The sequence below is a fragment of the Panthera uncia genome, assembly GCF_023721935.1.
Source record: "Panthera uncia isolate 11264 chromosome E2 unlocalized genomic scaffold, Puncia_PCG_1.0 HiC_scaffold_20, whole genome shotgun sequence".
Classification (NCBI taxonomy): Eukaryota; Metazoa; Chordata; class Mammalia; order Carnivora; family Felidae; genus Panthera; species Panthera uncia.
In genome coordinates this window covers 6,313,303-6,340,099 of record NW_026057589.1, presented here as the reverse complement: position 1 = coordinate 6,340,099, position 26,797 = coordinate 6,313,303, and the positions used below count along the sequence as shown (strand labels likewise).

General features: G+C 49.6%; 2 long non-coding RNA genes across 4 annotated transcripts in view; one reads left to right on the top strand and one right to left on the bottom strand.

The window, feature by feature from the left end:
• The window catches only part of LOC125916400 (uncharacterized), a 544,336-nt gene that overhangs the window by 219,899 nt on the left and 297,640 nt on the right, over positions 1-26,797 (top strand). For both annotated transcript variants that reach the window (XR_007455898.1, XR_007455897.1), the window contains one exon: positions 220-374. This is a non-coding gene — a long non-coding RNA (uncharacterized LOC125916400). The remainder of the gene's footprint in view (positions 1-219; positions 375-26,797) is intronic.
• LOC125916399 (uncharacterized) lies at positions 322-18,221 on the bottom strand. 2 transcript variants are annotated; one of them, XR_007455895.1, is made up of 5 exons: positions 17,856-18,221; positions 16,638-17,134; positions 2,385-2,459; positions 714-1,014; positions 322-420 (listed from the first exon to the last, which is right to left on the bottom strand). It is a non-coding gene; the product is annotated as an uncharacterized LOC125916399 (long non-coding RNA). The 2 variants fall into 2 exon arrangements; XR_007455896.1 differs by having other exon boundaries at positions 330-420; positions 16,988-17,134; positions 17,856-18,217.

The window sequence follows — 26,797 nt, the reverse complement described above, 5'->3', positions numbered from 1 at the left end:
CCACTTCTGGTGCAGTTCCTGCTCTGGAGCTGCCCGGGCGACGAGGTTCGTCTCCACTTGAGGTCACATCCTTCTTGGTACCCACCCTGCCCCGTGGTGCTTCCTTCACTGACTCAGGACCCTACAATCCTGTCATGGGCTCTGCTTCCAGGGGATGCAACCCCAGTCACTTTCCCTTTTGCCTTTTAATGTTTCCTCTTTCCCTCTCTTTCTCTCCAGGAAATCGAGAGAGCATCATTTCATGGAAACCAAATTGGGAGACTGGCCAGCAGCATTGGATGAAGAAGGAGTCACAAAATCAGGACTAAAGAGTGCTCTTTGGCGTTGGCATTTCCAAGGTTTATTGGTACCCTTCTGTCTAATTGAATATCAAGGTACAGTTAAACTTCACCTTCCTCCTTTATGGCTGGGTCTGTAAATCTTAAAAAAAAAAACAGTCGTTAATGGTAGAAAAATGCCAGGCAAGTCAATAATCTTGGCTTAGCTTAGTTTCCCTAGCTACAAATCAAGGTTTTTGAGCTAGAGCATCTATCCAAAATTCTGTGATTCCAAGAGCATATCCTTGTGTGATCTTCTGCAGGTAACAGTCCCATTTACCAAGCTTTCATACGTGTCCTACCACAGTGCTAAGCAGGCCATGTGAAGTATCTATTTCAGTCCTCACAGCCACCTGTGAGGTAGGAAGTGTATTACCCCCCTTTTGTTGTACTAACTTGTCCGTGTGCTGAGGCCTCCTGGGTTTGTATCTCCAGCCTGGACCTCGCCCTTGAATCAGCCGGCTTCGGTGTCTGTCAGTTCTAATCATATAACGCCTGTATGAGTCCGGCTCCCATAATAAAATGCCACAGATGGCGGGGGCGGGGAGGGGGAAGCTTGCTCATCAGTCATTTATTTCTTGTAGTTCTGGGGGCTGGACACCTGAGATCAAGGGGCCAGCACGAGCAGGTTATGGTGGAGCTCCTCTTCCTGTGTTGCAGATGACTGTCTCCTTGCTGTGGCCTCACCTAGTCGGGGCTGGGGAGAGTGAAAGAGAGTGAGAGAGGATTAGGGCTTTGGCATAGGAATTTTGGGAGGGCACAATTCAGTCCATAGCAACCTCTGACCAATAATCAATCACACTGGGGCTCAACCTAGCCTGGGAGTTCTAGTAGATACTGTAAAATATGCCTCAAGGTTATCCCCCACAAAAGGTGCGGGAGCTGGGCTATATATCCCCTGGATCCTGGCAGTCATGGGTGAAGGGCTGCTTCGAGGAAGTGCTAACTCCCCGGGGCTTCCGGTCTCCTGTGTGAGCTGAGCATGCTCCAGTGACCAGAAAAGGCCACCACGCAGCATAGCGGGTGCTTGTAGTTGAAGCCATTGGGTCTGCTTGCTCAGGTGTGGTACGTGCTGAGGGAATAGGGAGAGAGGGCGGGACCCGGGGCATGCCAGCTCTCAGATCTGAGTGGAGGGGAGGAGGTCCGGGTGACTTCAGAGGGGGCAGTTTCCGTGGAGGGGTGGGCGCAGAAGCCCCAGTGGAGGGAGTTGCTGACAGACAAGCAATAGGAGCGGAACTGACATGAGGACATCTCCTGAGTGAAGCAGGTGGGAGCCTGGGGTCAGGAGACAGCGTTCTTGTCCCCAGATGGGAGACTTAGGAGCGTGCTTTTGCACTGATGGGAACGCTCAGGGGGTGAGGCGGTGGTGGGTGGTGCAGAATGGATGATCCAGGGAGGGAAGATTGGACGTGTGAAAATTTGAAGACAGATTAGAGGCTAGAGTCCAGACACACACGGAGTGACTGGTCTGTGGGAAGTTGAGAGCCTCTTTTGAGCTGTGAAATGAGGGAGGGAGGGGAGGTGGGACCAGCTCAAGGGGATGGTAAGGGATGATTCATGAGCTTGGTTAATGCCTTTAGTTTTTCAGGGAGATATAGGCAAGGTCAGGACAAAGGAGTGAATGGAGAGACGTGGGGGGGGGCATTGGCATTGTCACCCCATTTATTCTATGTTTTTGAGTTATGTGAGCAAGAATAGTTTATTTCCGTTTATACAGAAACACCTCTCTTAGCTATCAAGATGACTATTTTCTTTGATCGAAAATAAATACACCTCGGAAGCTTCTACACACTTTCTCATGGTCTTGAAATTACTTATTGGTTTCTCTTGTCAGCATTGTGTGAATGCCAAATGCAAAATATACTAGTGTTTTTGAAGGGGCAATTTGGAACCGTGAGTGAAATCAACAAGGCATGTAGATTTCGACCCAACAATTTCATGAAATTCGAGTACTTTCATGCTTGGAAGGCAAAAGGAGAAGGTATTAAAGAGAGATTAAGAGACATAAGGAAAGAATTTCTCAGGTGTTAGCAAGGGATGAACAGCTAACATTTATTGAGCACTTACTATGATCCCGGCTGTCGATGAAGGTTTTCCAGTCATTTACTTCCGCACTGCTATGAAGGAGGTGATGTGATTATCCTGGGTTTACAAATGAGGAATAAGAGGCTCAGGAAGGTATTAGGTAAGCTACCACAAGTTATAGGACTGTGGTGGAACTAGTAGAAGTAAGTTCTCTAAGGTCAGTGCCTACCTCGACCTCATTTGTTCACTTAGCCTTGTCATGTGACTCTCACCTCTGTATATTCTTAAAAAAACAACCTACCCCCCCCCCCCCCCCCCCCCTTTACTGAGATATAATTGGCATGCAACATGGTGTAAATTTAAGGTGTACGTAATGATTTGATACATGTTTATGTTGTGAAATCATCACCACAATAGGGTTAGTTAACACCTCCATCACCTCACATAATTACCGTTTCTTTTTGTGATGAAAACATTTAAAAGCTACTCTCTTAGAAACTTTCAAGTGTACAATACAGTTTTGCGAACTCTAATCATTATGCTGTACGATAGATCCCCAGAACCGACTCATCTTATAACTGAAGTTTGTACCTTTGGACTGACATCTCCCCACTTCCCCCAACTCTGCAGCCCCTGGAAACCACCATTCTAGTCTCTGTTTCTATGAGTTCGGCTTTTTAAGATTCCACATGTGGGTGACAACATACAGTGTTTGTCTTTCTCTGTCTTATTTCCTCATTACCCCATTTCTCTGGTCCTGATGCACCACCAAAGCCCAAATCCAGAAGACCCGCAGGGCACCAGGAACTTGGGTGGGGCTGGTATATTTCTTTGCAAATTCTATGACAGAAAAAAAAAAGTCTCACCTCCCACTAACAGATAATTACATGTTAATGAAGCTGATCACCAAATGACAGTGATGAAAAGGAGATTTCTACACTTTAGGAAGTGACTTATAATGATACACACTCCCTTTTCCTCTCCTTCTGTCTTATCTAAAAAAAATGGCAGAGGGAGTTGCATGTGTCATGTAATGTTCTTCATTTACTGCTGTGCTGTGGTTTTCAAAACTAGTATTCTGCACAAGTGTATTAATTTGAGTATAAAGTCCTTTTGTGCTAAAATGATGGGTACAGGAACATATAAAATTACATATTTTTGTTGTCTTTGATATAAAATGGATACTCAGGCGGTCCAACATGACAAATGATAACTTCCCCGACAAGAAATAAAGATGTCTAAAGAGTCTGAGAGTTAACATTATGAGTTGTAGTTAGATGCTGTGACACTCAATTTGGAGCATGATAATAACTTTTCAGAGTTCCTGACTTATCCCCTCTGCCTGCCATCATATGTACTTCTATATAGTTTATGGTTTTAATATTATTCCACGGGTTTGTCCAATCGTATTACAATGAAATTCCTCTCAAAGAAGAGCCAGCTGAGTAATGACGAACAACGTTTGCATTTAACTTAAGGATAGATTCTGTGCTGAAACTGAGCGCTCAGACCCCTTGCATTTCCTTAGGTGAGGATGTAGAGAAGCTAATCAATTTGGCCATGAAAAGCAGTTTGTGACTTTGCACATTCTGTACTTAAGCCCAGGGAGAAATTGAAATTCCATGTACTCTCCTCTGGAACACCAGAGATTTTAGTCCAGAGGGGGCTTAGAAACTGCTATACATAATCAAACGTGCAAACGCCTTGTTCACAATTGCTAGTGTTTTCCATCGGACACGTGGGACTGGATTCTTAACGAGCTGCTGGGAATTTCATGTAGTTTATTTAGGGTGTTAAATCCCAGGAAGATGAATTGGGGCGAGGAGGTGGACACGGCTGAATGGGGAGTAGCAGTGTGCTTTGGTCAGAGTGATCTAGTAATGGCCAACAGCGGTGTTCCTGCCCCAGGCCTGACATTCTTGTGTGTGTGACATTCCTCTGTGGATGGAGGCGCTGTCCTTCTCTGGACAAGGGAGAAAAAAATCAAGGGTTAGGATGGGAATAGCCCCAAGGTTCCTCTCCGTTCAGATAGGCTAGGAGTCTACAACCCTAGGTCTGATCTCTGTTCCTTCTTGCAGAGTCCACTGTATCATCTGGGACTCATCAAGCAGGCAAGGGATCCTTAATGGAAAATTCATTCCCATACTTTAGTGAGGGCCCCAGACAAGACAAGGAGAGTCAGGGGACGGAGCGAAATGGTAGCTCTGCTGGGTTTTTAATTACCACTGGTGGTTCAGGTTGGAGAAAGGCCTTTTCCTTTAAAGACAGGGTGCTTGTAATGGAAAAAAGCATGTAGGTCAGTCTGTGGGCAGATCTGATCATTGGCTAAATAGGCGGGGCATTGAGGGGATGACTGAAGGGGGGGTGTCCTGCTACACTGCTTTCTTGAACTGCAACGTGGTATTGGGATGTTAATACGGAGCAAGCAGTTGTCAAGAAATTATTAAAAATTAGCAATGGACCGAGGAAACGCAGGATGACAGATTGGTGCCCAGGGTGCTGGGGGAAAGAATAATTTACAGCCTTCAAGTGAAATCTCAGGTTGTTTGTTCTGCACTTCTGGAAGCACAACACAACATTTGCAGCACGTGTTGGATAAATTAACCTTTTGTTAATGTTGGAAGCTGCTGTCAGCCCCTCCCCCTCCCTTTCTCAGCTTCAGCCATGAGAGGGGTGTGCAAGGGGGTGCGGAACGACACTGTCCCCGCCTGCCTCAGAGCTGTCTCACGGGGTCCCCGGGTATTGCAATACTGCTGTCTCACTGCCTTCTGGACTGGAAGCCCCATGAGAGCAGGGACTGTGTCTGTTTTGTGTTTCTGGTGCCTGGCACATCGTGGGTGCTCAGTAAATACTCGTAGCACGCCCAGGTCCTGGGAGCAAGCTCTTCGTGAAGAGCAGACCAGACCAGAGTAGGAGGAGATGAGTGGGTGAGACAGCTTGTGACCCCCATTTCCCCCACTGCAGACTCCCTCCTGGAGGCAGAGGAGAGCAGAGCTCATCTCTGGAGCTTCTCTTTGTTCTCACTCATCTGCCTGTGGTGCTGGGGGTCAGTGGCTGAGCAGTGTGATTTTTCTGCAGCTCCTGCGTGGAGGAAATTCAGCGGCACGGGTGCCCCTCCCTTGTGCATCCCAGAATGAGCTCTCAGACTGGGCGTCATCAAGGCCAACCCAAGGGCACTGGGGTGGGGGGGTGGGGAGGGGCCACTGTGCCCTGCAGGGCTACTGCCTCCCAGAGGAAGGCAGGGAATGTCTGTGGCTCCGCATTTGGAAGCCAAGTAACTGGTGTTTCTGTGCTCACATTCTCATATGGACGTTATTCAGCTTTTACTAATTGGCTTTACAATTTTCTCAGTAGTTAATATTCATCTGTCTAAGATGGAAGCATAAATAAATAACTTTGGTTCAAGCACACCTTCTTATTAGACCATACATCATGTGAGAAAGTTCGCATTCTTTAACCAGGAAGATGAAATTAGAAACATCTTGAAAAAGCCTTCTTGTTATCAATCATGTCATCTTGAACATGTTTCGAAGCCTGCTGCTGGCATCAAGAATAGATGTTTTATTCAAAAGAATGTATTTAAGGAAAATGACAGCACTTTTCGATTTGAGTTTTTTAAAAACAGGAAATCTTTCAAGTCCTCCTGACTTGAGCATTCTAACGCCTCAGAGGATGTGTGGAATGGTTCTAGCCTTTTCTGGATGTACCCATAAGGGTGGAGAATTTTCTGACCCTTTAGCAAGGGTGTGGGGCAAAAAGACAAACGTGTGGTTTGGCTGAATGTCCTGGGTCTTGTGTGGCTTTGAAAAAGTCACTTACCCTGTCTGGCTTCGGTCTATTCATTTATAAAATGAAGAGGTTGTATGAGATTAGTGTTTCAGCTCAGGCTTCTATAACAAGTTACCATATCCTGGGTGGCTTAAATAGCAAATATTGACTGCTCACAGTTCTGGCAGCTGGAAGTCCAAAATCAGGGCCCTAGCAGATCAAGGACCTGGAGAGAGCACTTTTCTTGGCCTGCAGATGGCCGTCTTCCTGTTGTGTCCTCATATGGTAGAGAGCATTGAGCAACACTCCATGTCTCCTCCTCTTTTTATCCAGGCGTGGCTCTCATCCTGAGGATCCTACCTCGTGACCTCATCTGACCCTAATTACTTCCCAAAGGCTCCCCCCCCCCCCCAAATGTCATTAGCACCTTCAACATTATTGGGTTTGGGATTTTCTTGCTCCTGGCTCACTGCCTCCTCCTTCCAGCCTGGGAACACACACACAGGGCTAGACATTCTCCAATGCCCCTCCAGCTCTGACCTGCTTGACCCAGGAGAGATGGGACGAAGGGTTCATGTGGCTCTGTATCCAAACCCCTCCTCCCAAGATGGCTCAGGGTCTTTCCCAACCCCAGCCATGCCTACATTCAGTTACACAGCACAGTGTGTGCAGGGAGGTAGTCCCTGAACTAAGAGAAGAGGATCCTTGTCCCAGCTCTACCCACCTTGGGTAGTGACCTTGGGTAAGTCACTGCCCTTCCTGGGCTCACTCTCCCAATCCATAGAACAAGGCAGTTGTTGTATAGGCTGATCTCCAAAAGCCAAGATTTAATAATCCCTCTTGGAGTTACAAGGTAGCTGAGATCTGGATGTATTTCTGTAAAACAAATGGAATCTAATCTTTTCCCCCCAGAGCCCAGATCCTATGGGGCAATGTGTTCCTTATTGGAAAGAGTTTAGAATCTGTCTGTCAAATGAATCCAGAAAATATAGGGACTCAGTCAATCACGTAGGCCCCTTATCAGCACCAGAGGTCATTCTAGGGCAAGAACATTCAAAGCTTTTCCCCTCCATGATGGTCCCAGAGAGCGATCCTGTCTGTATCCCTAAACTTGCTTCTCATTTAAAAGCATGAACACAACTCCTCAAAATGCACAACTTAATTTTGAATTCTTTCCCTTCTTTACGCTTAAATATAAAGTCATAGTTTGTAAAAATGCATAAACACCGAACCTACACTCAGCCATATGCTGCCAACCACACCCATCTGCCGCCCCGAATTCCCAGCATGACTGGCTGTCAAATACTCATCATGGACAGTTTGCCAAATGCCTCACAGCCAAACCTCACGGAAAATTAATAGTGTTAAGTATGTCTGTGACATCTCTTGTGAATCAGATGGGTCAGTTTATGACAACATGTTTCCCTCAACCCCCATTCGAAAACCGAAGGCATTAGGTTGGATTACTGGAGGCAGCGGCCAGAACAGAAATAAGGACAAATTCCAGTCCTGAGAGCCCACAGTCCAGTAGGACAGATATGCCTGTAAGCGACACGCAATGTATCCGAAACACTAAAATAATTGACAAGGGACCTCAGCGGAGGGAGAAGCACATGCTGGCAGGCAGATCATTGCGGGGCAGGCGTCTGGACCAGGCTCTGGAAGAGGCATGCACAGAAGTAGGACTTGAGGCCCCAGGGCGACGGTGCGCAGTGCACATTCCAGGAACAGCGGATGTGAGTGCAGGTAGCATTGGGAAGGCTGGTTGGGGCCCAACCTCAAAGGCCTCGAATGCCAGCCTGAGGGCTGAAGCTCTTGTGCAAGAAGCGACCAACCCACTGTAAGAGCGGAGATTGACAAGGAGGGGAAATGTGGACTTTGGAGAAAAGACAGTCTGAGGTTCAAATCTTGGGTGTTCTGTTTCTCAGTTGGTGACCTTTGGCCAGTCCCTCAACCCAGCATCTCCATAATGGGGCACTTCCAGGTGGTACATCACCTTTTGCAACAGTGAGAGCCAACGCGTGTTGGTGCACACTGGGCCGTGCGTGTCTTAAACTTTCCATAACTCGTGTCACCTAATCTTCGGAATGACTTTCTGGGGGTTATTACCCAATTTCACAGGTGAGGACACTGGGACTCAGGCACGGGCCCCCGCTTTACACTGCTGAGCTTGAGAGAGCTTCCCACCTATGCGATGATGTCAAGGTGTTGCACACAGCCCAGTATTAGCACTCATCCCCCTCACGGTCTTGGGAAGAGCTGGGCGCATGCTATTAAGCATTTCCCATGAGCTGACTTATTTAATCTTTGCAATGGGCCTATGAGGTTGGCACATTGCTTCCCCTGTTATATGGGTGGGGAAGGCTGTAACTGTTCCTGTCACCTGATATCGGGAGAGCCAGGGTTTGGTTGATTTATCTGCCCTCCATCACATGCCCAGAGATTCCAATTTCATTGCCTGGCATGGAGTCAGGCATTGGTATTTCTTAAGGCTGCCCAGGTGATTCTGACGTGATCCTGGGGCTGTGAGCCCCCTGGCCTGGTAGCAAAGCTCCCAAGACTTTAAAAAACCAAAAACTCCAGGGGCACCTGGGTGACTCATTCGGTTAAGTGTCTGGTTCTTGATTTTGGCTCAGGTCATGATCTCACGGTTCATGAGTTCAAGCCCCGAGTCAGGCTCTGTGCTGATATCTCGGAGCCTGCTTGGGATTCTCTCTCTCCCTCTCTTTCAGCCCCTCCCCTGCTTTTGAGCTCTCTCTCTCTCTCTGTCTGTCTAAATAAGTAAATAAATAAAAGCCCACAGAACTCCACATCCTTCTTTATCCACAGTGCCCAGGTATTCCCAAACCTAGACCTTTGTTCAGTAAACAGACTGACCTCCAACAAAACAAAGTTTGGATTGTGCTGTTACTGTTATTGTCTTTAAGAAAAGGGCAGAGGGAGAGAAGCTCTTCCAAACATGGAGATACCTGGTTGGGTCACAAAGTGCCCGGGTGAAGTAGCCTTGACCTCACCTGCCAGGTGTCTGTCATCGCCTGCTGGCACAGCAGACTTGATTTTCTAAGGGTATTTGGGGGAATATGGTCAGCGGGGCTCCTGAATGGAAGAAAGTATGGGCTTTGGCAGGAGAAGGCAAGGTTTTAATTTTATTTCTCCCCTTTGAGGAAAGAACCCCTGTCCGAGGGCTCTCAGAGACACCGGAAAAGGAGATTTGACTTTCAATCCTTCTGAATTAAGGAGATGAGTTTCGAAGATAATGTGTAACGTGGAAATTCACCTTGCTGCTGCGTTCTGTCTCTTGGGGCAAGTGCTCTTCTGAGTTCGTACAGGGCCCCGGTATCCATGTGGTGGCCCAGCCTCTGTGGCACCCGGTGCGGCACAGCTAATACCTGCCCTGCTTTCCCACACCCACCGGGCTTCTCTGCCTCAGTAGCTCAGGACACAGCCGGCCACCACGCGTGGAGACCTTTCCCTGTTTTTCAGAGAGGGTCGTGTTGTCTCCGTGTGGACACCCTCAAGGAGGGAAGGCCATCGACGGCCCCCAGGATCAGGCGATTCCTTCAAGTTGTGGTTCTGAAAAGTGGGTGAGCGCCTTGGGTGACTTACTTGACTTAAGCCTCAAGGTGGGTCTGGCCTTTGGCATTAAGGTCTGCCCATGCTGGCAGATACCTTTCGTGGTCTGTCCGGAGGTGGTTTCATCACCAAAGAGGCTTTGCATGGGCAGGGGCACCCTCCCACTGACCCCTGACCTTGTCGTTCTGCTAAAAGTGACAGTGATAATGATAATGGTAATAACTGCAGCTACTTACACAGGCCAGTGCTGCTCCAAGCACTTTACAAACACCGTGTGCTTCATTTCTCACCGCAGTCCTCTGCGGTTGTTTACTTTATCTCCATTTTCCAGGGGGAGCCTGAGGCCCAGAAAACTCAAGAAGGTGGTCATCATAGGTGGCAGAGCCATTTTTCAACCTGGGTCTTCTTATTTCTAAGGCCTGTGCCCTTTCATCGCTCAGGAGTGCAGGCCTAGGAAATTATTTTGTAAATTCAGTTGCAACACGCCCCTCGAAGAGGTTCTGTGTTTAGTTCAAATCTGCTTTCTGGAGGCCCTGCTGGCATGCATCATGGAGTCCATTTGATCAATGTTCCCCTTAAAACATTCACAGTTCCAAATATAAAACTGAAAACACCAGCCCACTACAGGGATTTTTTTTTCAGGAAGAAACTGAAGTATCCAGTTTTAGACCTATAAGCGGTCTTAAAGACAGTGTCATGTAAGCTCCCCATTTATACATGAGAAAACTGAGGCCAAGGAGGGAGGGAGCAAACTGCCCAAGGTCGCGGAACAAGTTAGTGGTGGATCTGCACGCTCACAGTTTGCCCGTATCTCGGGTGGGTGCCACAGGGCTGCTGAGGGATGAAGTGTTTGTGACATACCTGGTCCAGTACTTGGTACTTAGTGGCAGGCCGTGTTGGGGGACAGGTGCTGAGGCCTGTCGGCAGTGCGGTGAGGGTGGGAGGGAGGGGAGCGATCCCCGAGGTAGAGGCAGTGGGAACTGGTTGTAGGCTCAGAAGGAGAGCTGTCAGAAACGCATGACTCCCAGGTTTCTCAGTTTCAACGCCTTTGAAAAGGGTTTCAAAAGATGAATAGGAGTTTACACAATGGACAGGACAGAGACAGGTCTTCTGCCCAGAAGGAATGGCCGTGCGAAGGCACATTGTACTGGTTTGTGCTGGATGTACTGGATGTACTGGGGCGTGCAGCACAAGGCCTCTCTTGGACTCTAGTTACCCTGGTGAGGCACGGACCATAACGAAACAGGCATCTTAGCAGCAGTGACGACTATAAATGCAGCAGGGAGAGAAAATGATCATCAGTGCTTGAAACAATGAAAGGTATTTCAACGCTTGGTTCACAGACATCTTACGAGCTCCATCCAGAGGCTCTGAGTTAATGAAATTTAGGCAGCTCTCCACCCTCCCGACTTGCTCGTCCCCTTGTCACCCGAGCTGTGGGCCTGGGGGCTTCCTGGAGAACAGGGAAGCCCCAGGCCCTCGGTTCTCCCTCTGAGCTGCCTCTTGTACAGCTCTTAGGTGCCGCTGGATCAGAACTGGGGATGATGGGAGCGGTAGGTCTTCTCATCAGAGCTGCAGAGTGGTTCCAGCCATTCTTTCATTCCCTTCCCCAAATCTTATTGTAACCAGCCTGCAAACATCTTCATTTCTGACCAGATCACAGCAGCATGCAGAATGCCACGTACTTCGGAAGGCTAAACCAAGACCTGTCTTCTTTATTTTCTTTTGTTTTTGGGCTTTTATTTGTTCCATTTCCAGAGCTGATCCCAGGTCTTTAGGTCCTGGATCTGGGAGTCGCCTGCTGAAAAGGGTGTGTGTGTGTGTGTGTGTGTGTGTGTGTGTGTGTGTGTCTGGTCAGCATCTCAGCAGCAGAGCTGAGCAGGTGACCTGAAACCAGCCATGCCTGAAGCCTCCCTACTTACTGGGCCTGTCTGACTTACAGCCCCTGTGTCCCTGTCAGGGATGCTCCAGATAAACAGGTCCAAGCACACCGGTACTGTCTGGTGAGCTCCTCATCACGCTCTTCCCCACCATATGGCAACCTGTGGGCACACTGGAAACCCTGGGTGCTTCGTTCCACTGGGACCAGAGAGTTTGTCCCTGTAGGATCTAAGGGGGGCATTGAATGGCATGTGTCTTCTGTGTCGTCTCGCAGTTGCCGGGTGGAGAATTCGATGCTGGAATCCGACCACCGGGGTGGTCTACGCAGCACCTAGGGCAGACCCTGTGCTGCCCCCTGTGAGTTCTGCACGTGTGTCATCTCACCTCGTTCCTCCTACAACATAGGTGGCCTAGAGAAGTTCAGGAACGTGCCCAAAGTCACACAGCCCCTGAGGGCTGGAGCAGGGCCAAGGACCAGGATGGTCGGGCTGCAAAGGTGGCAGGTGAGCTCAACCCTGATGCAACAGCTGTCCCCAGGGTGTAGCTGTGGTACATCTACACCTTATCAGTTAGAGTGCATTCAAGACTTATTCTCCTAAATACATATGAATTGCAGAATGCCTGCAAAGGCTAGGAGGGATGAAGGCACCAGGGGGGATCCAGAGGAAAGAGCCCATGATGGGGAGGGGTTTCCCCCACCCTTCCTCAGAAGAAGAAAACTCTTAAATTCTTTGTTTTCTGAGAAAGGGAGAGTGGGGGAGGGCCAGAGAGAGAGGAAGAGAGAGACAGGGAGAGGGAGAATCCCACGCAGGCTCCATGTCCAGCGCAGAGCCCAACAGGGGGCTTGATCTCACGACTGTGAGATCATGACCCGAGTCAAGGTCAAGAGTCAGATGCTCAAAAAACTGAGCCACCCAGGTGCCCCCAGAAGGAAACTCTAATGACTCAAGTTCATTAGAATGGAGGAGGAAGGGGTAGAGACATGTCTGACTATGTGAAGAACCCATGGGAAAGAACTAACTAGTTCTCCATGTCCCTGATTTGTAGCACTAAATTCTGTTTTGATCAAAGGAAGGACCTTGTTTGTGATGCCCAAATGTGAGCAGTTGGTAGTGAGCGCTCTGTCACTGGAAGCATCCTGTCAAAACAGAAACCCCTTGTCACTTCAGTGAGAATTTCAGTATCCACTAAGTGGGCTGAGGGCGGGCAGCAGTGACAGCCTTTTAGCCTAACATAGAACTGAGCCAAAGTTTTAATTAATTTCCCAAAGATTCCAGAAAACATTAGAGACAAACATAAAGTTTCATGGGACAAGATGTTCTTTCCGGCACTATTTATCATACTAGACATTAGAAACAACCCAGTGTCCCCAAATTGGGTATTGGAGAGGCAAAATAGGGTACCACCATATAATGTAATATTCGTTTGTCATTCAGGTGAGGTTTAAAAACAGAATTTAAGAGGTGCCTGGGTGGCTCAGTTGGTTAAGCGTCTGGCTCTTGGTTTTGGCTCAGGTCATAATCTCACGGATCGTGAGTTCTAGCCCTGCATGGGGCTCTGCGCTGACGGTGTGGAGCCTGAGTGGGATTCTCTCTCTCTCTCCCTCTCTCTCTCTGTCCCTCCCCCACTCGTACGCACTCTCTCTTAAAAGAAAGAAACTAAAAAAAAAAAAAAAAAAAAACCTCACCACATGAGTAATGTGGGGAAATGGGAGTACGAAAAGTATAAATGCACAGAAGTAAAAATGCAGAAATATGCACACACACGTGGAAGTTGACTCAGGAACAGGAAAAAGTGAAGTGGAGACACAAGGACAAGGTATAAGCCATGATCAGGGTCTAGTGGTGAGCTAACCAGGGCCACGTACCGTGATGTGTGCCGCAGAGGTCCTCACCAAGGGCCTGCGTCATGTTTAAAACCAAAGCACATGTTATCACAATGTTATTTAAACTTTTTAAATGTTTATTTATTTATTCTGAGAGAGAGAGAGAGAGCAAGCACAAGCGGGGAAGGGGCAGAGAGAGAGAGAGAGAGAGAGAGGGAGAGAGAGAAACCCAAGCAGGCTCTGCACTGTCAGCACAGAGCCAGATGCAGGGCTTGAACTCACGAACTGTGAGATTATGAGCGAAAACCAAGAGTCAGATGCTTAACAGACTGAGCCACCCAGGCGCCCCAAAATGTTATTTTTGAAGACTAGAATGGCACAGGGAAAACACAATATCCGGTTAAGTGAAAAATGCAGGATGTGAAAATAGGCATATATTATGACCCTAATTATGCACATATGTTTAGTTATTTATCCCCTATTTGTTTCCTGGAAAGCACTGACAACAGCATAGGTGAACACACATGAGCATGCCCTCCCCCATGTCCTCAGGGGAAGCCTAAAGCCAGGGTCTGAAAATGCTGTTGGTGGTCCTGGGCTGTAAGGTTGTGGGTAATTTCATTTTTTGGCTTTGCTTCAGTATTCTTCAGTATTTTCTTCAGTATTTTCCTAATTTTTGTTTTGTTGTTTCCTAGTAATGTTTATATAATCAAGAGGGAAGTCCCAGAAAAACCAAAAACAATTCCTGGAGCCTGTTAGGACCCTAAGGACTGATAATTCCCCTTCCTGCTGCTCTGAACTTTCTTTTTTTTTTTTTTTTTTTTTAATTTTTTTTTTTCAACATTTATTTATTTTTGGGACAGAGAGAGACAGAGCATGAACGGGGGAGGGGCAGAGAGAGAGGGAGACACAGAATCGGAAACAGGCTCCAGGCTCTGAGCCATCAGCCCAGAGCCTGACGCGGGGCTCGAACTCACGGAGTGCGAGATCGTGACCTGGCTGAAGTCGGACGCCCAACCGACTGCGCCACCCAGGCGCCCCTGCTCTGAACTTTCTAATCCTCACTGAAGGGACAGATGGCCGGAGACCTTCCAGACAAGGGAGGCCTTCAGCAGTGTGTGCTCTGCAAAGGGTCAGCTGCGTGCCCGGACCAGCTAGGCAGGAGGACAGGCACCGTCCCCAAGTTCAGCTGGGGTTCCTGCTAACAAGTCTTTGGTTGTCACTTTGGAAACTGGCTTGGGCTATCCCAGGTCTCTCAAGATGCTTTGTTAAACACGTCCTACCGAATTCATCAGCTCAAACCAAACCTTGTCATAATCCCCAGAATCACAGCAAATGTAGACAGGGGGTGATGACACCCCTGGGGTGCACATCAGGTTTACTCATACTTTTATAAAGAGGTAATTTGCAAAAGTGCAGTTAATCCCACCGCGCTTTATAATTTAAATGTCGCTGGAAATGATTGCTGACATATAACTGATTAACAGCAGCCCTTAGTGCCAAATAAATCAGCATCTAATCCAGAGTATGTATTAAGATGGAAGGAGATAAAAAGAACCTTCTCCTCCACCCCCTCTGCTGTTATTTTGATAGAGTGCCCAACTTTTCTCACTGGTTTGGGAGTTTGACTAAAAGCTATTTTCTCACAAGAAAAAGACACATAAACGATAAATTGTCAAAACCGAAGTGTGATTTTTCCCATGGGGGAATTGAATTACACCCTCTTCCTTTGATATGGTTGGGAGAACCTGTCAATCACTCTGCCCAAAGCTGGGGCAGGGGAAGGTGAGGGAGGCCACCTCCGTCTCCCCACATTCTAGAAAGATAAGCCACCAGTTAGCATTTCCAGGAGCCACCTAGTTCCGTCCTTCCCAAGGCATAATACATTTTGGTTTTTGCCTTTGATTCAGTGAGCGACCCTGTATCCTTCCAATAAATTCCTTTAAAAAAAAATTTTTTTTTTTACATTTATTCATTTTTGAGAGACAGAGAGAGACAGAACACAAGCAGGGGAGGGGCAGAGAGAGGAGACACAGAATCCAAAGCAGGCTCCAGGCTCTGACCTGTCAGCACAGAGCCTGACGTGGGGCTCGAACTCATGAGCTATGAGATCATGACCTGAGCTGGAGTCGGATGCACAACCGACTGAGCCACCCAGGTGCCCCAATAAATTCCTTTAAAAAAAAGTTAGCCCTCTGGCTGGATGGCAAGCCTAGCCCGTAAGTGGAGATTGTAATTTTCTTAAGGAAGGTTTCTTCTTTTGCTTCTTACCGACTGGCCTCTCCAACCCCTCCTCACTCCCTTGCCCGAGGAGGGGGCTGCTTACTCTTGCAAGTAAGTTGTCACCTGTCAGGGCTCCAGGGTGCCAGGGCCAGGGCGGAGGAGGGCAGAGGGTGACCCTTGCCTCTTACCTGCGACGGACTGCCGGCTGACCTGAGTGAACCTTGTCTTGGGAAGGCCCTCTGGCAGGGTCACCTTTCCTACACCTCGCTGGGTCTCTGGCTATTCACATCTAAAAAAAACTTTACTCTCTTTTAAATGCATTTTCAAAGGTTGTAGTCCTTGAAGTGGAAGAGGCCCTTTTCTCTCCATGAACTCAATTTTGGTTTTGTTAAATTGACAGCAATGCCTCAGTGGTAGGAAAGGAGTGTCTCTTAAAACAAAAGAAATAGTTACATCATACAGTCAGTGTTTACCGCCAACACGTATCCGAAGGGGGGCTTGGGTTTCTTTAGCGATAATTCCCTGGGTTTGGTCTCAACCCACTGGACGCTCAGGACTCTCAAAGAGGCGTCTCCTCCGGAGACAAATGACTTGAAGTAGGTCTCAGAGGTGCAGACCTGTATCTGGAGGTGCTCTTATTTAGGATGCTGGATTTCAAACTTTTTTCTTTTTTAAAGCAGCAGAACCTTTTTTTTTTTTTTCAACTGATATATATAACGCAGGCACAGATCCCCTTTACAGAAGACGCAAGCCCGAGGAAAAACTAGGACAAATTTAACACTGATTTCCAATGGTTTAAGGTTAGCCAACCTAGATATCTGCATATCTTTAAGTAATATTCTAATTATTTATCACTTCGGCAATAGCAGGTGAAATGTTGATGCTGCGCTTTTGTCTGCCTTTCTAGAGCTCTGGATTTCATAGGTCAAGGTAGAGGGGTCATCTGTGACTCAGGTAAGCCTGCCTATTCAAAACCCATCTGTTGAGATCAGCAGAAAGACCAGAACCCAGGCTTTGCCACCTACCTGTAACCAAATTTCACAGAAGTTCTGGCAGAATGATAATCGTGTCCGGATTGGATGGAGTGTTTGCTGTGTACCAGGTGCTGGGCCAAGGGTCGCTTGTCATCTCACTCAGTGCCCCTGACAGTCCCAGGAAGTAGGTACTGTTTTGCTGAGAGGCAAACTCAAGTTCAGAGAGTTTGCCCATTCACACATGGTCACACAGTAAGTAGAGGGCACAACTGAGGTTTGTACCCTGGCGGTGACACTCAGGAGCCCATCACCTGGAGCTAGCTTTGCACGCTGTAACTTGATAGAGCAGTAGCAAATCCCATTTCCCCTTTCCACTTCCTCCCTTGCTGTTCATTCCATACCATCCGGATTCTGCCCTTCTCTCCTCCTTTGCCTGGAGACAGCCTGCTCCATTTCTTCATCTTCCTCGGCGCCCCTGGGGCAGCTGACACCCAATCTCACTGTTGTTCAAATGCAAACATCACTAGGGCCAGCTCCTGGCGTCCACCCTAGGAAAGATAAGATGGAAAGTTAATGCCCCCAAACTTCCAAGGAATGTGCAGAGGAAATGATTTGTGATGTGTGGTTTGAAACACTAAACTCCTCCTGGGCTGGAAGCTATGTCCTGCTTGTTGGTAGCTGCTGGCTGGTTCTCCACCCCCACGGCTGTGTCCCGTGTGCCTGTTTGAGGAGGAGCTCTCCTTTTAAGGAGAACAGGGTTGGTAGATGTTCTTCCCCAGCGTCTTGCAGGCCGCGACCCTGGGCTTCTGCCAACATCAGCCTGAGATGCAACCCGTGTTGGCAAATAGCTTGCCCAGACCCACATGCGTCCACAATACTCTGTTTGGTGGCCAGGCCTGCTTCCCCCACTGCGCCCATGGCTGCCACCACATGCCTTCCATCTCATCTCGTCTCAGTCTGGTCCAATGGAAGCGACGGCAGGAAATCTGCTCTCATGTCCCTTCCCTAACCTCTAATCCTGATGCGGAGAAGGCAGGGTGGGGTCTGCTCAGTTTAGTGACGGCTCAGGGCCGCTGCAGCTGGGCTCATAGCAAGACTAGATCTGGAGATGAGGCTGTGGGCATTGGGCATCCTGGCAGGATCCTGAGCTGGCAGGAGCTTGCCAGAGGAAGGAAGACCAGCGTCCATTGGATCCGGGCAGACAGGAGAAGAGACCATGATGTTTTGGAATGTGGGATCTGGGAGGACTGGCAGAGGTCTTGAATTTACCGGTCATGACAGAATGAAGCCTGGAGCCTTGCCTCCTGGTTCTTAGTACCTTCTACCTCATTGTCCTTTCTGTGGCGTTTCTGATCTCTCGGAAGGAGTCACACCATGCCCCTGTTCAGACAGCATTCAGCTTATTCCACCGTTCCAGCACAGTCTACCCTGCCCTGTTAGCTGAGACACATGTTCCTTCCTGAACTCTCCTGTTCTTTCTAGCTTAACTCAGCTTGGCCACCCAGCCCCTGGGTGATGGGGGCTGGGCACTGAGCTTTTGGGAGGCTCTACCCAGCAGCTCTGGAGAGCCTGGTAGAGATGGGTGTTGGAGGAGGGGACACTGGCCCTACAGCATGGGAGAAAGCCTGGTGCCTTGGCCAGGCAAGAGAGAGGACAGATGAGTCACAAAGCAGAGGCAGATGTGGGGGGATGGGCACAGCAAGGTGTCATAATTCAAACTCTCTGGTGGCAAGTGACAGAAACTTGGCTGCCTCTGGTTTAAGTGATAGAGGGGACATATTGGAAAGCATTGACGTGGCCACGGATTTGATATCTCCTTGCGTTCCGTGCCAGGCGTCTCCCTCACTGTGTGGTGGTCCCAGCCTGGCTGGAAAGCCCCAGCTACACAGCCTTTTCCTCCAGCTCCAGCTTGAGAAGTCTCAGGAAAGGACCCTGTTGGCTTGAATCATATGAACATCTCGGGTCAATCTGTCATCTCTGGGTCTCCGTTTTCTCCTATCTTGAATGAATAAGAGGGACTGAATGATCTCTAAAGACTCACTGGGTCATGAGAGAGACGTGTCTTTTCCTTTCTGTATCCCCAGAACCTAGCACAGGGTGGGCGCCTACCACCCAGTGGCTTTCCTTCACTGTATGCAAATGAGTCTGCTTCTTCCCCAATATCTCTTTTTGCTGGGACCCTCCAAGAACCGACTTCTGGGGCATTTCTCAGAATCCTTAAGTCCTGGGCCAAGCCCTGGGTTGGGAAAGGCATGTTTATGATGCAGACCAGGTTGGGGAGATCTGTCTCCAAAGGAGCAGCAGCTTGGGAACGGCTGACTATGTTGGATGGCCTGGTGAGAGCATTTCCAGCCTGGCTCTGCTTTCTGGGGTGGGTGGAGGGAGGGGTGCCCAGAGAGCTGGATGAGCGAGGTGAGCCCCCGTGGAGACCAGCAGCTGTAGCCCGAGGGCCTCTGCCTGGGTTGGGGCCGAGGGCCCCCGGGGAAGTTCTGTGTGCCTAGTATGCCAGGCCTCCTGTGGGCTCCAGTCTCCAGTGCTGAAGGAGACCAGGTGGTGGCGTCAGTTGGAGGCGAAGGGGTCGGGGAGCCTGGAAGAAGGGCCACTCTGTTGTCTCAGCTCCACTTTGTCTTCAGGCTAAGGAGGGCTAATAAGGAATTTTGCCATCAGAGAGAATAAATAGTAGATTCACAGTGCGGGCATCTGAGGCCGAATCCCGGTCCCGTCACCCATCACGTGACAGGATGAGCTGATTAGCTGCTTTGAGCCTCAGTCTTGCCGTCTGTAAGATGGACCTGACAGTATAACCTACCTGACAATGTTGTGTCTGAAAAGTAACCACACACATTATTGAAGTCGTGGTCATTTTTGGTGGAGCCATTCCTTTGTGAAAAGTTATATCTTAAATTCATAGTTCCCAAGCTGGGCATGTGGAGCCCTGGACTCTCTGAGTGCCTGCCCCGCCTGGGGTCGGGATGTGGGATGGGGAGGGCTTCAGTGAGAGGCTGAGCTCAGTCTTCTGATTGCAGCCAGTGGAGCTCTGCTCACAGGGGTTTTCTCATCGGGGTTCCATATCATGTTTTAAAACACTTTATTTTAACGTTTATTTTTGAGAGAGAGAGAGAGAGAGAGAGAGAGAGAGAGAGAGAGAGAAGGGGAGGAGCAGAGAGAGAGGGAGACACAGAATCGGAGGAAGCAGGATCCAGGCTCTGAGCTGTCAGCACAGAGCCTGACGCGGAGCTCAAACCCACAAACCACGAGATCATGACCTGAGCGGAAGTCAGACGCTTAACCGCCTGAGCCACCCAGGCGTCCCAAGGGTTCCATACCATATTTAACCTGACAAAAGGGGTTGCTGCTCTAGAGCATATCAGCAGCTGGTGGCGAAGCGGAAGGAATGCGAGTGCTGTGGAGCCAGGTCAGCGCTTCCCCAGCAACTCCACCGTGCAGGGTCATGGTGAGGATCAGGGATGCCCGTCGTGTCTCGGGACCCACGCATGGCGGGTGCTTTCCTGTGTGAGCCCACGATACGCACAGGGACCCTGGGAGGTGGATGAGGTGTCTGGAGCTCAGCCAGGGTCCCACGGATAGGAAGTGAGGGGATCTGGGATCAAGGATGGGAAATTCCCGTCCCTGGGATGCATGTCACCGAGCAGCCCTGCGTGCCCTACCTGACCTTATGCCCACGATGTCTTTCCCTTTAGTTGACAAGGCCATGCTGCACCATGTTGGTTTTGCGAAGGGGTCTTCCTTGCTCTGGTGCTTCCAGTCTCCTCCCGCACACTCCACCTCTTGCTTCCGTTCTCTCTGATCAGTCTTCTTTCTGATTCACCCGTGACCTCCCAGGAGACTCCCAGTCTGTTACCTTAGAATTGCCGAGGGAGAAGATGTCTGCTTGATAAAACGCTAGGGTTTCCATTAGCTTTGAGCTCGAGTCTTGTGTATTGTCTTTGGCGGGTTTTCTCGCCTCCATGCAAATCTCCTCGAGACCCTGGTCGTGTGCTCCTGTTCGTGTCTGAGTCCCACTCAGTGCATAGGATGCTGCTGCTTTGGTGACCCACCCACACCAGCACAGGGGCCTGGCCTGTGTCCTCAAGGCTGCTGCGTGTTCAGTCACCACATTAATCTTTCTAACTTAGCCGACTCATTGTGTGGCATACACGTGACTAATTTTATCTAGAAAATTCTCACATTGTCAGTTTTTGTATGTTTAGAAGAAGATGAGGTGCCCCATGGTGCCATCCCTGACGTGGTGCCTATCGTCCTGCATACGGGTGGCGGTGACATGGAAGGGAAATAAGTGCAAACAGAGGGAGGGACGTGTGAGCGCAGCATTTGGAACATCACCAAAATACAAGCAACAGTGCCTCACTTTATCAGAGCTGGAAAAAGGGGAGGGGAATCTTTACACATAGGAGAAACTCAATGGCCACGGGAAAGGGAGAAAGGAAAACACCCACGCTCTTGGCTCTTCCCCGGGACACACGTGCCCAGAGTCTGTTCCCGAGTTCCTGACCTGGGGGTAACGGATTTTTGGTGGTCTGTGAGTTTTATGGTCTGTGACTGGGTCTTTCCCCAACGTGTTCCAAAATGGAGCGAAAGACCGTATTCAGAGTTAGAAACCCTGAATTTCAGTCCTGGACCATCTAGAGGTTTTTCTAACCTCGGATGGGTCAATTAAGCCCACCGAGACTTGGATGTTCTATCTGAAGAAGGGACTAGACAGTAGTAGACTTTCTGAACTTGGACATTTCCTATGAGACCAAACAGAAGTGGTGAGAGGGTCCACTGCCTGCCTCTCAAGGGCGTTATGGGCTTACCAGGTATGGTGAGCGTGACCACATCCTAAAGTCAAGAAGAAGTCCGTGCACACCTGTGTATCTTCACGGCGGTTCTGTGTGTGATGCGCTGTGACCCCTCCAGCTGGCTGGCCAGTGATGGGGTTGCCGCCGCTTCCTGGGACTTGGACTCTGGCTGGACAGAGGCTGACCTCATTTCCACACTGATGGGCACCGTCCAGGGCAAGTCAGTCCCGGGAGATCTGTTTTGGGCCATCCGATCATGTGCTGAGTAGGTCTGGCCTCGGCCACTGGCTCTCTTTGCCTGGCTGGGCCTGAGCAAGGCTACTTCTAAATTCGGCTTCCTCAGGTTTTATCCCACAAGCATATCTTGATCTAAAAGAAAGGAACCCTCTCTCTTGCCTCCATCCGATGCCTTTCTCCCAGGTTCCTTCCCCCAACCCCAGGAGGGTTCTCTAGCTCCTCTCTAACTTCCAGGGAGCCAAGCTAAAACAAATACTGGATTGTTTTTTCTTTTTAATAACCAGAAGGAAGAAATCTCATACGAAGGGAGTGATAGTTGTCAAAATCCATGCCAAGGGTCAAAATGTGGCTGAGCGTTTTGTTCACAGAACTGTATAATTTGTAGATTTTTTGTGTGTGTTTGGGGTGGAAGCTGGACCATCCACACACAAACAGTTCATCAAAATGAGCCATTCCAGGAAAATGAGACACGTTAAGCTTTCTCCTTTAATATCCAAAATGGAAAAAAACAATTCTTCCAGGAACCACAGGAATGTTTTATTGCAACAGGGCTGCGGCTTCCAATGGTCACGTGCTGACTTGGAGGCTTAGCATGAGAACCTCTGTAACGGTCAGGAGGGCCTGCCATCCTGGGCAGGAAGGAAGGCGTCCCTGTCAAGGTAGGATATCTAAACCAGACTGCTCAGCAGTCCAGAGTAGAAGCTGTGTTCAAACGCAGCTGCAGTGGAGAATTCTGTCTGAGAAGTGGTGCTCAAGAAAGCACTGAGGAGAGGCCCCAGGTGTCAGGTTTCTGTCCTTGTTCTGGCTAGGTGGAATAGGTAAACTGAGGCTCGGGTTATGTGCGTGACTTCCCCCATTTCCTCCGGCTGCTCAGCGGTGGGGCCTTGTGCTCGGGCACTCTGCCTGCTGTCTGCAAGTGCAGGGCCCCCTAAGGGACCTCAGAGAAGTCAGCTAATGTCTGCTGCTCCTTGCTTCCTGGATGTTTAGTCAAGACAAGACCTGCTGGGCCCTTTGAGGACTCAAGGAGACCCCCACTTGGAGTTCAGCCGGACCTGCACTTCCCAGCCATCCTGGGGGACTGCCTTCAGCAACCCCAGCCCACCTGAGGCCTCTGGGCCGGACACTTTCTTCTTCTATTTACAGACACGAACAATTTCCCATGCAACTGAACAACTTAGCTGTGAAAATTTGATAAGACTACTCAGTTGTCGGCTTTTACATGTCTGCTCGATAGAGCTGGGTTTCTGGAAGGTGAACTGAAGTGTGAGCAGAGCCACTTGATCAGAGAGCTAGAAGAATGGAGCTAGATTAGAGAGCTCCAGCAGAGGCCCCCGGACCTACTTCTCTGCAACCCCCTTTCAGATGGCGCCCTCTCTCAAACTTTGCCAGGGCTGTCTTCTGGATGGTAACAGAGACGCAGGTCCCAGATGCTTGATGTGCAGTGGGGTAGTTGGCTTTGCTTGGGGACAGCTCTCGACTCTTTCCAAGGAGCTTGTTTTCAGGGCAGAAGTGGGTGGGTTTGTGGCCGGCTCTGTGGTCACAGCCCAAGGGCTTTGTACCAAACATCCTCTTCATTGGCAGAGGAGGATGGGGGCTGGTCCTCAGGAGAGCATTTGCAGGGCTTTGTGAGTTACTCATGACTCTTCAGTGGATTTTTGTCTCTTCCTGTGTCTTTGTGGTAATTTTATTGCAATTGGTGTGACGCTGCATCCCAGAGCAGCCATGCTGATTTTAGACCGTTCGCGCTCATTGTATTGAATCGAATCCCCATGGTAACTCTGTGAGAGAGGAAATAGAATCTTTTTTCCTATTTCACGGATGTAGATCTGGGACTCAGAGAGGTCAAGCAACTTTCCTGAAGCAGCACAGTTAGAAGCCTCAAGATTCAGATAGATTGTAGTGGATGGGGCTTGCCCAGAGCCCCTCAGATCCCCCTTACCGAGGTCGAGGGGGGGATCTGCCTGTCTGGTACCCAGCTCCACGTGTTGTGTCTCTAACTGTTGTATCGGTTACTGTCCCAGGAGGTCTTCCCCTGGACTACAGGGGCCTGGAAATCCCACTGCCTCCTGGGCAGCCTGCAGTCGATGGGTAACCAGGGCTGGAGTCTGAAGGGCCAGCTCCCTGCCTGGAGGCAGGACAGACCCTGAGGTGTGATTTGTGCTCCAGAGAACCCTGAACTCATACCTTTGCTTGGCTTCTTCCCTTTCTCTGTTCTTCTTTCTCCTCTGGCTCAGCCGTTTCTTTTCCTTTTCCCTTAATAAATCTCTTGCACATAAATTCCCATCTCCGGGTCTGCTTGTGGGCACCCTGACCTAAGATATGGAGGTGTGTTTGACCCCTGCCTGCCCTTTTCTGGAGCCGAGAGCCTCATCCCTCATCTCACGTGACTAGCTCAGCTCCCTGCGTGGACTGCCAGCGTGTGAAACGTCCGCTTGGGATTTCTGCGTGGCCCCAGATTCACAGCACAGTAGAACATGTGCCAGAAAGATCTCCTAGGGGTGGGTTCCTTAGCCTCTGCAGGACACAGTTTCATTGTCTGTAAAATGGGAGCGATAATCATGTTGATAGTAAAGGACTGGTTGAGCAGCCAGTGAATTTGCATATGCAGATCAGCACTGGGCACATGGTGAGCACCATCAGCGTTAGTGATTATTATTGGCATTCAGTTATTTATCATCTCATCAGACCTCGGGTTCCTAGTTGGGGTTCAGACACGAGGTCACGGTGCTGGGCGTCCTTGGAACCGAGCTGGGTGTTCAGTGAACATCTTCAACTTTTTTGGTAGGGCATGTGAAAAAGTCTTCTGTTGGAAAGACCACTTGCCTGCCCCTGGTGGAAGACGACGATAGGATTCTGCCGTCCTGTGTCCTTTCAACGGTTCCCTTCTCCCTCAGTCTCCCTTTCATTTGAGAGACAAGTTTGCCAAGCATTTCACAGACACCCTGGGGGGAAGGGAGAGGAGGGAAAGACGGGGGCCCAGTGTGGCAAACGGGAGGAGGAACAGGTCTGCAGCATTCCCCAGGGGCCCGCATTAAGGGCCTGATTAACTTAAAATATTTCCCAGCTTCTGAAGCTCTTGATTAAAGTCAATTGGGGGGAAAGAAGATAAGCTCTTACAAGGGCTAATTGAGGCTTACAAAACTTGAATATGCCTAAATCTCCAATTGTCGGGTCTGCAGTGGTGGTGGTGGGGGCGAACATTTAACATTCTGGTGGCGGTCCTTGGGGTCCCCTGACCCACATCCCCGGTCCCACGCTTCCTCTTTGCAGCTGCCTGGCTGCGCAGACTTTCATTCCATCCATCTTCTCTTTTCTTCCCCTTGTGAGGGCTCAGATGATTTTCCCTTTTGAAGGCATAGAAATAGATGGCTTTGGATTCAGAACACAGCCTCTGTTGCCGGCTTCCACCCCCTCATGCCTGGAAAAATCAAAGTGGGGCTTTAGTGATGCTGTCCCCTGGCATCCTCTTGATGTGTTAATGGGTCACGCTTGCTGCCCTGCTGTCCCTGCTGCCAGGGACACTATTATATGGGCAGATCTTTCTCCCTTTCCCCTCAGATCGAGGGGCACAGAGCCAGGCAGGGAGCAATTGGTTTTCCTTTCATGAACCCTGCTGAGCCAACTTTTGATCTTTGACAGGGAATTTCCTGCAAAGATGCATACAGGGTGGGGCTCTAATCCTGGCTGCCCAGCTTAGCACAGCGAGGGCTGGGGTGGGAGGTGCATTTTATTGCCACTGGATGCTGTATTAGTTTTCTGTGGCTTCACAGTGGCTTGAAATGACACCCATTTATTAGCTCATGGTCTGGAGGTTAAAAGTTTGGCCCAGTGTGGCTGGCTCTCTGCTCAGGGTTCTACAAGGCTGATTTCAAGGTGATGGCTGGGTGGAGCCCAGGATCTCTGGGGAGAAAGCTGCTGGCAAGTGCAAATAGGGTATTGGCAGAACTCGGTTCCTTGTGGGTGGGGATTGGGGTCCTGTTTCCATGCCGGCCATCACTCGAGGGCCCTCTCAGAACAACTTCGGGCTGTTGGCATTTCTTCTCATGTGCCCACCTCCCTTCTTCGAACCAGCAAAGGCACATCAAATCCTGCTTTGTGCTTTGAACCGATTTGACTTCTTCTGGTGTCACCAGCCAGAGAAAACTCCCTGCCTTTAAATGCTCAGCTATTTGGGTCAGGCTCACTTGGATAATCTCTGTTTTGTGAGGTCAATTGACTTGAGACTTTAATTACAGCTGCCAAATGCTTCACAGAAAGAAGTTTCTAGGTTAGTGTTTAAATAACTAAGGGAATGGGATTTTGGGGGGGCTGGGCGGGAGATCCTGCCTATGATTGTCATGTGGTTATGGCCAGAGGACCCGGATAGTCATGAAGAGCCTCCCTAATCCCCGTGAGGTCCCCACGGGAGGGAGGAAGGCTCCCAGGGAAGCCTGGTGAATGGGAACAAAACTACTGGCTTCTTATTCTCAGCAGGGCCTCTGTGGTCACCCCCCAGGGAGACCTCTGGGGACCAGGTGATGTGGCTTTGAGATCATGGGCTACAGAATCTATCCTAAGCCTCATAGCCACTGCCATCCCCTCTTTCTCTCTTCCGTGGGTTTTGTAGCACCAAGCAAGAGCTTTCAACAGCACACAGAGAAAATTGTGGCTATCTAATAAAACTCAGTGTCAAAAGATAGTATTTTATATTTATTACATTTACCTATTAAACGAATACTTGGTGACTTCTCATCCCAAGTGGATCTTGCAAGCAATTCTCGCTCGTGTCTTCCGAGGTCCTTCAGAAATACGTCTGAAGTAGTAGAGGGAGCAAAGTGGTGCATCCGGACCGGGAGCCCGGGCTGGCTGGCGGCCACTGTCTGAGGCATCTGGGGGTGGTCCCCACAGGGGCAGCGTGCAGCTTGCTGTGGGAGGCCCAAGTGTGTCCTGCCTTTCTAATCTGAATATATTCATCAGTTTAAAGGAAGGGAGGTAGATCTGGGGTCTCTCCTCTGCAGGATTCTTGAGGCAGAGGGCCAGGGTCCCAGCGACCCCAAGAACTGGACATCCGACTCACTACACAGGGCTTCTGCATTTGAGGCCTCAGAGCACCTTTCTGCTCACTCCGTTCTCTCGGCCATGCCCCCAGCACTTCCCCCGGCTGCTGTCTGGGGCCTGATGGAGGGGCTCCTG